The 12,832-nt window shown below is 35.7% G+C and overlaps 1 long non-coding RNA gene across 1 annotated transcript; it reads right to left on the bottom strand.

Annotated features, from left to right (window-relative positions):
* Window positions 1-352: 352 nt before the first annotated feature.
* On the bottom strand, window positions 353-12,316 carry LOC122350250. Its single transcript, XR_006251587.1, has 3 exons — window positions 12,142-12,316; window positions 9,434-9,588; window positions 353-2,229 (listed from the first exon to the last, which is right to left on the bottom strand). It is a non-coding gene; the product is annotated as an uncharacterized LOC122350250 (long non-coding RNA).
* Between the last annotated feature and the right edge of the window lie 516 nt (window positions 12,317-12,832).

Here is a 12,832-nt window from a genome sequence, read left to right as displayed (position 1 = left end):
AAATTAGTGGTCAGTTTGTGCATTAACAAACTTCTTTCACTGACTTTTCTAATTTTGATGTCATTTCAGAAATATTTGCTTAGTTATAACCAAAGCGCTATCTAATTTGCTGTAGATCATTAAACTATTATTCTGCATCAGAAGATTGTCAGAAATACGTTACAGTAGGTTGCGCAAAAATGCTGCCTGCAGAGTCGTTGCCTATAAGAGAAGGCAACATATCATATGCCTAAGATATCAAACACAGCTATTATTAATTTTAGATAAATCTAAATGGCAAACAAACTATTACTGGTTGATTTATAAGTTCTCAGTCAATCTCTTACTGTATAAGTGTCTGGTTCTCAACCAGAATACTAATCAGGCTTTATGCTGTCAAATCTGGTCACAAGATGACAAACATAAGGGAAATAGCCTAGAGTCAGGTGGTTAAAGTAGCAGCGGCTGAGTGTTCACTGGCCCTTTAAATGCTGTGGTGGTTCTGATTACTGGAGGTCAAGAGCATGAGCATGACCTGATTGACCATTTCATTAAGTGCTCTTAAAACATCCTGATGCCTCTGAAACTGACTAGCCCACAGCAGGTAAAAGGCTGTAATGTTACATCCTATAGAACCTCTCAGAAATGGCCTGTTTTCTCCTGCACTGACCTGGGACATTCACAGATGGCTGTTAAATTTTTCAACATGAGAGAAAAGCTCCAGACCCGTATCTTACATAATCTCAGCTGCTCACTTCCTTCTGCATGTTTATGAGGACTTTATTCAAGGTTAGACTGTACTTGAATGTAAACAATACATCATGAAACCATAAAACATCTGTTCATGTTTATTATAGCAAATATACAGTCACAGCTAGTGTGTGTCTGTGCCACACAATATTGTAAATAATTGCACATTGTCAAGTAATTATTAATACATTATAGTATAATATAATATAATTAGCATAATATATAATAACCTTGAACTTTTAGCATTTTTTCTGTACATGTATTGTCTAAAAATTACAGCGATTCCATCATCTGAAAGAGTATCCTCCCATGCTTTCATTTTTTCTTGCACTGATTGCCCATTTACTCTTATCCTCCAATCAAAAGGCTCTACTGTGTGCTGGGAAATAGGGTGGACAAAACAGAGGACAAACAGCCAACAAGCTTTTAAGACAAAAAACAAGTTCATCAAATTTGCTCTGATTAAATATTCACAAACTGAAATGACTCTACAAATGCCATTGTTAGCTTACAACTTCTGCAAAATGTTAGCTGGTCATTTCAACAGGATCTCTGGCTAACCAAAAAGGGTAAACTACACTATCTGCAGTTCAGTCTGATTCACATCAGCCTGGCATCCACGATCTTTCATGCATTTCTTGCCTCTGATTTGTGGAAATAAGCTTTTGTCATTGTTGGTCCTGCAAATATATCAGCTTCATATCAGAATCACAGATTGCTGTTCCCGTCTCAAGATCAGGCTGCGGTCTCAGGCCCAAACCTGAATACTGATTTATAATTTTCAGATAACTGAGATCCTGGAAAGGTCAGTGGGTATGGAAACAGAATTCCAGAGTTCTAGTTGCTGTTTGTGCAAATATTAGTTTAAACAAAAGAAGAATCTATTTACATTTGGCCAAAACGAGACTATAAAGGAATGCCATTTCTAACACCAATCTTATTATCATTAAATGCATCTTATCCATATAGGTGAAAAAAAAAGATAGCTTGATAGCAATATGACAAAAGGTGCTTGGGATGTACTTGGTATTCATGAAGGCATGTGTGCAGTTCTCTGCCCTTGCTTTGCAATATTGCACAACCCTGAATAAGTCGTTGCCCCAAAGGATTAAATGAAGACCTTGACCTTGGTGTTTACTTTCCCACTGCTGTACCTTCCTTTCCAATTCATCTCCTGGGAAAGACACTTTCCCATTGTATTCATTCTCTGTGTCCATTTTAAGCGTGTGTCTGTCAAACTGTTTCACTTAGGGCATCTTTTAGCTTCCCAACTGTGTGCAGTAGTTTACCTGCTGTTCCTTCACTCTGGTTTTCCTTTGGCTGCCGGCAAATCTAGCGTTTTAAAGCACTGGATCACTCTTCTGCGGTGTTGCTGACATGTAATTGGACCGACAGGCAGGTAGTAGCCCTGCAGTGTTGTCCTGTCAAAGTAGGGTGTGAGCTGCACCATCAAGTTGGATTCCGATAATGCTTCAAAGCTTTCAACAGCTTCCTTAGTCCCTGCAGCAAAAGGACATACATTTGTATTAATTATCCATAGTTATTATATACGGTGGCCTAGTTGAATAATTCAGTAGTAGGATGTCTTTGCTCTTATAATAAATTTATTATAAGATGAAACAATATTTGTAGAAATTTTGGATAAACAGCAACAATTAACACCGTGGTTATAGTGCAGTACTGATAGATGCTATTCACACAAACAGTAAACAGAATTAATATTTCAAATATCTGAACAATGGTGAGTGGGGTTACTGGAAATAGTATCTGTCAACACTGTTGACTGTTTGCATTCAGAGTAAGCAGACACTGAAAATGTGAAATGCAGAATAGTTCAATGCAGCTGAAAGCATTTTCAACATATTTCATTAGCAAATGCAAGAATACAAAAGTCTTTTTCAAAATCATGAGGGCACAAGTCCCATGCAGGCTTATCAGATGGGTCCTTATTTTAAACTACAGAATGAAATTCACCAGATGTTTAAAAAGTGCTTTAAACTGTTTTTCTAAATTCTGCTAGACGTTTTATGATTGGCTAAAAAGCATAGGCTTTTCTCTCCTGATACTTTCCTGCTGTTTACAGAGCATTGGGCTGTGGCACAGACAAACACAACAGCACAGACAAGTGTGATTTCTAAGAACACCTATTTCAGTTATATATGTAATGTTGAATTTATAGGACTTTTAACCCAACAGAATATTGGAGGAAAAAAATATTGGCAAAAAATGTCAGATGCCTCACTGGCAGCAGGATTACAGTGAGATTATGCAACCTCTGTGGGCCATCTGGGTGAGTCTAAATCAGGCACACACTCATGAGACGACAATTGTTCTGATACTGCTGACTAGCTAAAAATACTCCACGATTCTCATAAAGGAAAAGAATTATTATTACTTATTATTTGCATTTTTTAATTATTATGACAGTACATTACTCACTTACATTAACTGTGTCAAAAAGAATACAAAGGACACTAAATTCATGAAATATTCATGAAAATACTGATGAAAGCATAAGTGAGAAGGCAAATGAAGTGAGAAGAATAAAGAGAATAAAGAAAAAAATACATCTAAACGAGCATTTTAGTGTTTGAGCTGATTGAGGTAGAAAAATGTGTTCATCTATCCTGCTGCGTCAACCTATTTGCAGCCAAATCTCTTCCAAATGAGAACACACTGTGAAATTATCTGTTTCTGCACTATACCTGAATTACCAGCTGTGCCTTCTGATAATAGAGGATTACACTCACTCCCACAATGCAACGGGGTAACTCTAGATAAGCTCCAGGAGCCACTGTACTTGAGTGAGCAAGACTAAATTAAGAAGAAAACTATAAATAGATATGTGGAGGAAACAATCCAGTCAAGTAACCTTATAACCTTGACTAATTCCTGATGGTTGCTGTGAATTTAGTGAATGTATTAAAAAAACTAATTATCACTAAAGTCTCCATATAAAATGACTATGAAAATGAAGGAAGATGATGGAATTTGCAATTTCAAGGTTTAATCTCCATTACGTTAAAGACAACATGCCAGAAGCAGCTTCCCTTGAAATTAAACATACAGAAGACTTATGCATAAGGCTGTTACAAATATCCTCAGATCTTGGTAAGATGATTAAAATGAATCAAAATTAATCTGACTAATCGTTGCTGGAATATAAACCACACACTGAGAATTTTTAAACTATTTAACTAGAAGGACCTATATTTGTACAACCTGAACTGGATGTTATACATACCATTTAAATATGTTGGGGTCATTACAGAAGTCTCGTATACTCACCAAGCCTGTATTTATTGAAATATAAAAGCAGTAAAAACGATTTTATTGTGAAGCATTATTACAACTAACTGTTTTCTATTGAGTATATTTTAAAATTTGATTTATTCCTGTGATGGCATGAGATGAATATTCATCAGCCTTTACTTCAGACTTCAGTGTCGCATGATCCATCCTAATATACTGATTTGCTGTCCAAGCAATCAATTTTAAATGTAGAAAATATTAGCTACCTATTATATTTCAAGGATTCTTTTGAATAGAAAGCTCAATAGAAATCTATCTATCTATCTATCTATCTATCTATCTATCTATCTATCTATATATATATATATATATATATATATATCTATCTATATATATATATATATATATATATATATATATATATATATATATATATATATATGTATATGTGTGTGTGTGTGTGTGTGTGTGTGTGTGTGTATGTATGTATGTATCTTATGAATCTTTATCCACATTTTCCTCTAAAACAAATCAAACCTACAAAAAGTCAATAAGCAGAGAACAGCAATTCAAGTAATGCTTGAGCTGGCACTGTGTCTCCCTGCGGGCTTACATACACAGAGCCCTTTAAAAAAAACAGCGCCCAATATCTTGCAAAGCAACTAAAAAGCGTTTTATATCCTGATGCTATAAGAAAACATTTTACTCAACATAAAACACTTAACCCTATAATTCTTTAGTGACTTTACAGAACCTATAATATATTAAGCTGATATGAAGAACCTCTAATGAAACAAACAAGAATTAATGCTTTCCAGTTATACTGAATTTAATACCCATAAGCACAAGAGACATCAAAAATGAATTATTATTTCAATCTAAATCTACAAAATGGTAATGGAATAAAGGAATAAGGTGCTTGAATGATCTCTATGTTGCTATATGTACTGCATCAAAAGTGTTTGCATGCATGTCAATGCGTGTGGCTCATGCGTCAAACCCAGCAGATGTTTTTTTCTTTTTGAAACAATGGGTGAGGAGTACGCAACAGTATTTTGTTTCTTCACAAAAGCTTGTATTGCAAAAGACTGTGCAACTCCTTGAAGAAAAAGATCCATTACGGTCATTTAATCCATTACCATGCAGTGGAAGAGCTGCTAACTTTGAATCAAGGAAATTAACTGGTATTAAAGGATAAAATATATCAGCCTTGCATAAAGCCACAACCGTTAGACTTGGCTTTGATGTCTTCTTACTGAAAAAAAAAAAATCCCTGAAATGAATAACAAGCTTCCCAGCCCCTATTCATATTCATCTTTATAAATGAAGGCTACTACTCATCACTTCACGCATAAAAATTGCCGTCAACACACAAAGGAGAGAGACTAAAAAGATAGGGCACACTGAAAATGTGAAGAAAAATCCGGCTCTTTGGACGCCTAAGGGATAGAAACACAAAGATTTTTGCAATCATTCATACTGACCTCCACTCAGGCAGAATTCAGGCATGTCTATAGGTTATTTAATGAAATGGATAGCTAGAATCCATACTAGCACTGTCTTTTTTCTGACAAGAAGAACAAATGGCATGTGAAATGAATGTATCAGAGACAGGACAATGGTGGGATTGACATGCTAGCCTCAGCTCAGAGAAACACTGCGCTATTCCAATTTGACTCAATAGACTGCTGACAACTGCTCAGGAGGATCTATTTATCTGTTGGTTCATGAAATGAGCTTGGCACGACCAAGCCATAAGGACAACAATGTTGCAGAAGTGATAGTGTTCTGGCGGAGTAAAATCGAGAAATGACAATGCCTATATATACGTGAAATAAGCAGTCCCTAAAACTGGCTGTTTTCCCAGAAACTGCTTATACATCAAGGATGGTTCAAAAGCCCTGTGCATACTTTTGGAACAACAATTTAGATGTCAGTAAATGGGGTAAAAAACAACATGGCATAACAACATGGCATTGTTAAAACCTCATTAAATGACAGCAATTGTTCAATCTCCAACCATTCTTGTGAAAAAGAGAAAATCTGCTTAAATACAAATACAACATTAAGTTTATTTCAACCAAAGCTAAAATAAGGAAGTTACCCCGGATGACATGTGACATGTGATCAATACTTTACTGTCCCATGAGAGGATTTGTGAATTACAGTAAAGTGATGCCACTGGTAGGTTACTTGATAATATCAACATGGTAAAGATAGCACGATTACATTTATTATTTATTATGATTTACATTTATTATTATTTATTATTACATTCATAGTACCCACTCATTTTATATAGATTGTATTTATCATTATTTTGGAGGATACTTGATTCTATTCTATGTGTAAAAAACTTGATTGAATAAGAAAAGTCTCACTCATAAAAATCATGTTTCATTCCTGATTAAGTGATGCTTTCAAACAAAAGGTCAATGATACTTTTGTCGCCACCAACAGTGGAATGATGTAATTTACAGCCACAAAAAAAATGTGATTTAAACAGACTGACTTGATTTGGATTAGATTTGATTAATGTAGAAAACCAAAGAGGCCATTTTTAGAGGTGTTTTTCTTAAAGAGGTCATATGATTTTGCAAAAAAAGAACAATTATTTTGTGCATTTGGTGTTATGAAATGTGTTTATATGGTTTAAGTTTCAAAAACACATTATTGTCCACATACTGTACATTATTGGGTCGATTCATACAAAGCTCATTGCTCTCTGAGCTCTAATCATTTGTCAAAAATATTATTTCCCTTATCATAACACGCTATGACAATAAAACACATTACAAATTAAGCATTTGTTGCAGCCAGTGGAGACATAATTACTGATTATCACGACTTAGTACTGTTGTTTTATGCATTGAGTTACATTGCGCCTTGTAAACATAACACCATGACTGCATTCATGATCTGAGGAACAACAGCACTACTGTTCACTGCTCAAAAATCACATTTGAATAGTAAGTAGCAGATTCTTTCAATAAGAAAATGTAACTTACTGTGGTGAGTCAGAAACACCAGACTGTCCTTGCAGAGGTAGAACTGCTCCATAGTGTCTGTTCACAGTCAGCATAGACTGCTCCAAGGTTCAGGAAATAGATGCGCTAAATAATTTTTGACTTGAACTGTACTAGAAAAGTGTTGTAAATACAACTTATCCACTGATTTTGGTTGAAAACACAAACAAAGTAGTTTTACTTTCACAGCGAAACACAGGGTCTCCAGCAACCGACAGCAACACTACAGCGAAATTAATAGTTCCACTTTATTTCTTTGCATAAACATTTGGGCAGTGTTATAAAATAAACATTTTAGGTGGAAGTGGACAATTGATAACATTTATAAAGAATATCTCTTTGGTTTTGAGACTTTAGTCTTTGCAACTTTAGAGATCTTATCTATGCACTAACAGCTTGTAACACTCCAAAGAGAAAAGAAGACTTGAAATCGCATCATATGACCCCCTTAATTTAGAATATAGGAAAAAAGTATGTTAATGGCATGTCTTTCCACTTCTGGACAGCTCTGTGGTATGGAAACAGAATCCAGGAAGGCTCAATCAGATCGACTGCTATTCTTGGTCTGAAGCACATTCTCTCTCTCTCTCTCTCTCTCTCTCTCTCTCTCTCTCTCTCTCTCTCTCTCTCTCTTTTTCAGTCACACACACATACACACACAGATCATTTAGTGACTGTAAGTCTCGTAACTCTGTCTATGTCAGCATCTTTACATGTATATTCTTTCCCTGACTTCTCCAGTGAATCACTGATTTCTCGTATATAGTCTTTGGTGGTGTATTGCACAAACACATTTGGAAAACTAGTACTCACACATTAATTATTGAGGGTGTTAATGTAATTTCAACACAAACAGCTTGAGATCAGATGATCTCTGCTATTTAAAGAGGCACTTGTCGACCCCAATACTACTAGAAACATCAAACATATTTTTGAATAATAACAACCCTCCCATACGTTTCTCTGCTGACTATGTCCAAATGTCGAAGTTGATTCTTCGGTACTGAAGTCAGCTGTTTTAGGGAAGTCTTTTTAGAAAACTGTCAGTTGTGGTTGAGTTAGCTTACAATTAAGAGCTGTTCTGCCATAGGTTCTGTTGGGAATTTCTAATGGTATTTAAAATAGAATTTTTAAGTTGTTTATAAATAAAATATGGTTTGTGGTTAATGTTACTTCATAAGGAATTAGGAACATTAAGAACAAGCATGCCCATGCAGTCCTTCCACATCTAACACTTTTAGAACATCTCTTGGAGTCACTGAAACATATTTGTAGTGTTTTTAATATATCACTCTTCTGATTGTCTTAGAGCTACTGAAACAGCCACGAATCCGGGAGGATTTTTTTGCTAAAAGGTTCATTTCATCATGGAACCATAGTTGCCAATGAAGAACCTTCATTATTAAGAATGTGGTCCTTGTAGTAAAATGTAGTTTTTTTGGAACACAATGGTTTTAAAATTAACATTTGATATATGCTTATGTGTTACATGTTGTAGAATAATTTAGGAAGCTCACAAAATAATGTCATATCAATGTCAGTCTGATAAAAGAAAACATGCCATTCTAAAATTCCTATAATTTAACCATGACAGTTTTCAATTTGGCATTGTGTTTGGGAATCTCCATTAAGGCTACGTTTATTACTTTGGACATATGTGGTCTATTCACAGACTGCGGTAGGTATAGCAGAGAACAACAGGACTGACAGGTAAATGACACAGATCATACCGGGCTCAGTTCCAATTTATTCCCCTCCGGTGAGGAAGTGTAATTCATGGGAATCATGGGAGGTCAGTCGTGTAAAGAGTTCTTGGTGCTGCAGTTGCCACGGAAACAGACATGTACACTCAGGCACAGTATGACATGTATCTTTCATGCACCGCCATTATGATTAACCAATTGAGAGGTCAAACTGCCTCTGGGGTTGCGCTTTGGTGTATAGAATGCATTCAGATGCCTGTATCACTATGGACAATTCATGTGGTGTTGAGATTTAAGAATCTCACATTCTACACAAAAACATTCCTAGACTCCTGACAGTGCTTTTGTCCTCTGCAATCAGGCTCTCCATATCTACAGCTAGGATTCTTATCGCTTTGACTAATTCAGGCCATTATGCGGATGTTTGGGCAGAAAAAGGGAGGTTAGCTAGATATCAGGCCCTCGGAGCCTATTCAAATCCTATTACCCAACATACTCTCTACATTTTCCCCGGAGAGAAAATTCTGTAATCAAATATTGAGTCAGAAAGCAATTTGTCAGCCTCAAAATTGATTGCACCATAACACAAACATCACCTTATTTATTTAAACGTAATCTTCAAATGTATCTTGAGGAGCACAAAGCAATCTTAAATGAATGCATAATTTATTTCATGTTCTGATCATGATTTACTTAATGATAACAGTGAAAAATTGTACTTACCCAGAGCCATGGAGAGGCCGCTGCATATTTTAGATCAATTCACCTTCAGCCACAAGCAGAAACACATTTTTATCCACACCTCTCTCTCTTCAAAAGTACAATCCATCCTCAGAGTGAAGCTCAATCCTTGTGATCTCTCGGATCTATTTCACAAACTGCAATTTTCAGCAGAAGAAACAGCAGAGGTGAAAGGTGAAGAGAGGTGTAAACATCCTTAATTTGCAATAAATAATGCAACATCATGTCCCTATGTCCCTAAAGGTGATATAACACACACAGATGTGCATTCACACACGAAAAAAAACCCCACACACACATAAATCAATGGTTTGCATTGAAATGGCACTAGAGGTCATTTAGGACCGTGCTCAGATGCAATATATTACCTTTAATATTCAGACACGTGTTGTTAATTAGACCCCTAAATGAAGTAAGTGGAAGTATATGCATGAAAAGCTCATGTGGTAATAGACTGAGAGCTCTGCTTCTGCTTAGTGATTTCAACAAATGGAGATGGCTAAAAAGAGTTAGAGTCACAGAGAAAATGTAATTTCTGTTTGCCAAAAGGACACAAGCCTTAATTAAATCTGAAACGAGTTTCACATAAACGTATTCATTTTCAACTGAGTTTCAGGCAACATCTGATGCACTATTTCTGCTCTCCCAAAGCCATTTTTATTTTTATATGTTGTTTTGCTATAAACTTGTGTTGAGTTGGTGTTGTGTTGGTTTATCGCAGCTATTGCAGTACACCTTATGCATCAGGGAATTACAGCTTCACCAGTGTATAGTGCAGTGGGGGAGGGTTATACTATGTGTTGTCAGTCTCACTACCTGCAAAAACCGATAATTCACCAGATGGTGGACGCATTTCCTTTTTCATTCTTCCTTATCTTCTCTTTTCAACAGTAGGGGCCTCTGATCACATTAATAATACTTTTTTGTCCAAACAGCTGAAAGATGAAAACTGCAATTATTGTTCACCAGAGCAACTTTCCTAATCGTCCTCGTTTTGCTCATCTCAGTTAGAGTACAATGTAATTCCCTCCGCCATCCTCCACAAAATACATCTGACCTATTTAAAAAAAAAAAATGTGGAAAAAGAAAGGGATTTTAATATTTTTTAAAAGATGTGAAAAGCAGAGAGAATGATTGCTGCTATATAAACGTGGGAATTATATCTTGTAATTTTAAACTTTAGCCTAGTCATCTCTTCTAAGTTTTAGGATTTAAAATTTATAATGCAAAATTAACTTTGAATATTTAAGATTCTAATTTGTGACAATGAGCATGTGAACTCATTTGTACAATACTCCATTAAAGACAAAGAAACTTCCAGAAAAATAACAAAAAATTATAAAGGTGTAAAATGTTGTTTGTAATACATATTTATAATTCTGTAGATGTTTGTAGATATGAATGTATTAAATATTATATATATACACACATATATATATATATACACACACATATATATATATATATATATATATATATATATATATATATATATATATATATATATATATATATATATACACATAATTTAATGAACAAAAACTGCATCTTCACTTGGACCCCACTACTAATGAATGTAAGCACATATATTTATTATCTCTATATAAATAACATTTTGACCAAATGTATGTGTGTTGCTCTCTCTTTTTTATCAGCAACAATCCTCCTCAGTATGTCGTCTGAACAGGAAATCCAACAAATCTCTTTCCCGACATATGTCTCAGCTTCTCAGACACCTTGTAGACCTTTAAACTTCCATTTTTATCCTCTTTCCTCCTCACCTCATTCCTGTGTTTTAAACTAGCTTCCTACTTCTCTATTACTCTTACCGCTATCTAACTCCATCATCTCTTTATCTTCCATACACTCTCTCTAGCCGTGTCTATGTCTAATAATACCCTCCTCCCCGCTGAATGTCCCCCAGATGGTCTGAGGGGTCCACTTTTCTCACAGAAGTGCTATACTACTCATCTGCTTTTACGTCAAGACACGACTCCACATGAAGTCAGGAACTGAAACAAAAAAGTACGGTTCTGCACCTGGCATTGTTCACCATCTCAGCAATTCTTCTTCTGCTAACAAGTTTCTTAAGCAGCCAGGAGACATTTGTTAGGTTGCTCCCATTTTGTTACATCTGATCAGATTTCATTGCTAATAAAATGAACGGGATGGCAGCTAGAGGTTGGCCTTGCATGGGCTATAATGACTAATGAATCTCTTTGCAGAGTGTGACACGATGCCCCTTGTGGCTCTGAACAAATGGTACTTCGTATAAAGAGTGTCTGTCTCAGAGAGACTCTAAGTAGATGATATCAATCACACAAAAATATTATTATTTAAAAAAAAATAATGAGCAAATGCCATGGGGGTGCTATGGTATGATAGACATCCTTAAATAAAACTGCCTCGAGTGAAATCGGGTAGTGAGAAAAAACATATCCAGCAGGTATTGCTTACAACCTTTTCCTGATGAAAGAGCACAGTTTAATGTGTTTATATGGCCTCTTACAAATAAGTACATATAACACATTCATTCTGAAACATAAATTTGCCATTTCTGGTCCGCAGCAGCATTTAGGCACAATATTTGATTTTCATGAATAGACTGAGTGAGAGAGCACGTGTGTTACTGAAAGAGAAAAAGAAGAAGAAAGGAGTATTGTAGATGAGGCAACATTAAAGGAACAGACCTTAAGGCAACAATCTTGCTTGTTGAATGGCGCATGATAAGGAAGCTCTGCATGATGACCTATAGCACCGCTCACTCTCTTTCCCGCTGCCTCTTTGTACAGCCCACTCATAGACCCCCAACCACGAATTATATGAATCTCTGAGATGAAGTGTTGTAATAGTCTCGAAAAAACCATGTCATCCGGCTTCCTGTTATAGACAGAATGAAGTGGAAAATTAGCCATTTAGAACAGAGCCCTGGCTGAATTTCAATTGACTGGGGTGAGAAAATTAAATCAAATATGAATGAAAATACACAAAATAAATGAAATAAGATAAATAACAACAGCAACACAAACATTTTACTTTGAATGTGAAGTTTACACAGTCAAGACACTGGTGGAAAACAAACTATGGTTACCTTACAATTAAAAAGGAACTTAAAAAAGCCAGGTAGTGTTGGGATAAAAAAACCCCACACACAAATGTTTTAAATACCCTTTGAGGCTGACTCTGACAATGCACTTAAGGAAATGTTCTCTACAAAAACATGCGCTAGCACTCTTTTCTTTCCCCCACTGTTTTAGCTTAATAAAAATTCATCTTTTTCTTTTTTTGACTGCCAGCAGTCTTGCTGAGGGACCATCTGCTGATATTTCTAGCTTTAAAAATCTAGGAGTGTGATGACAAGCTGCTTTCGCTCTGCGGAGA

This window comes from Puntigrus tetrazona, chromosome 8 (assembly GCF_018831695.1).
Source record: "Puntigrus tetrazona isolate hp1 chromosome 8, ASM1883169v1, whole genome shotgun sequence".
NCBI classification, from domain to species: Eukaryota; Metazoa; Chordata; class Actinopteri; order Cypriniformes; family Cyprinidae; genus Puntigrus; species Puntigrus tetrazona.
This window is presented reverse-complemented; position numbering and strand designations above follow the sequence as displayed.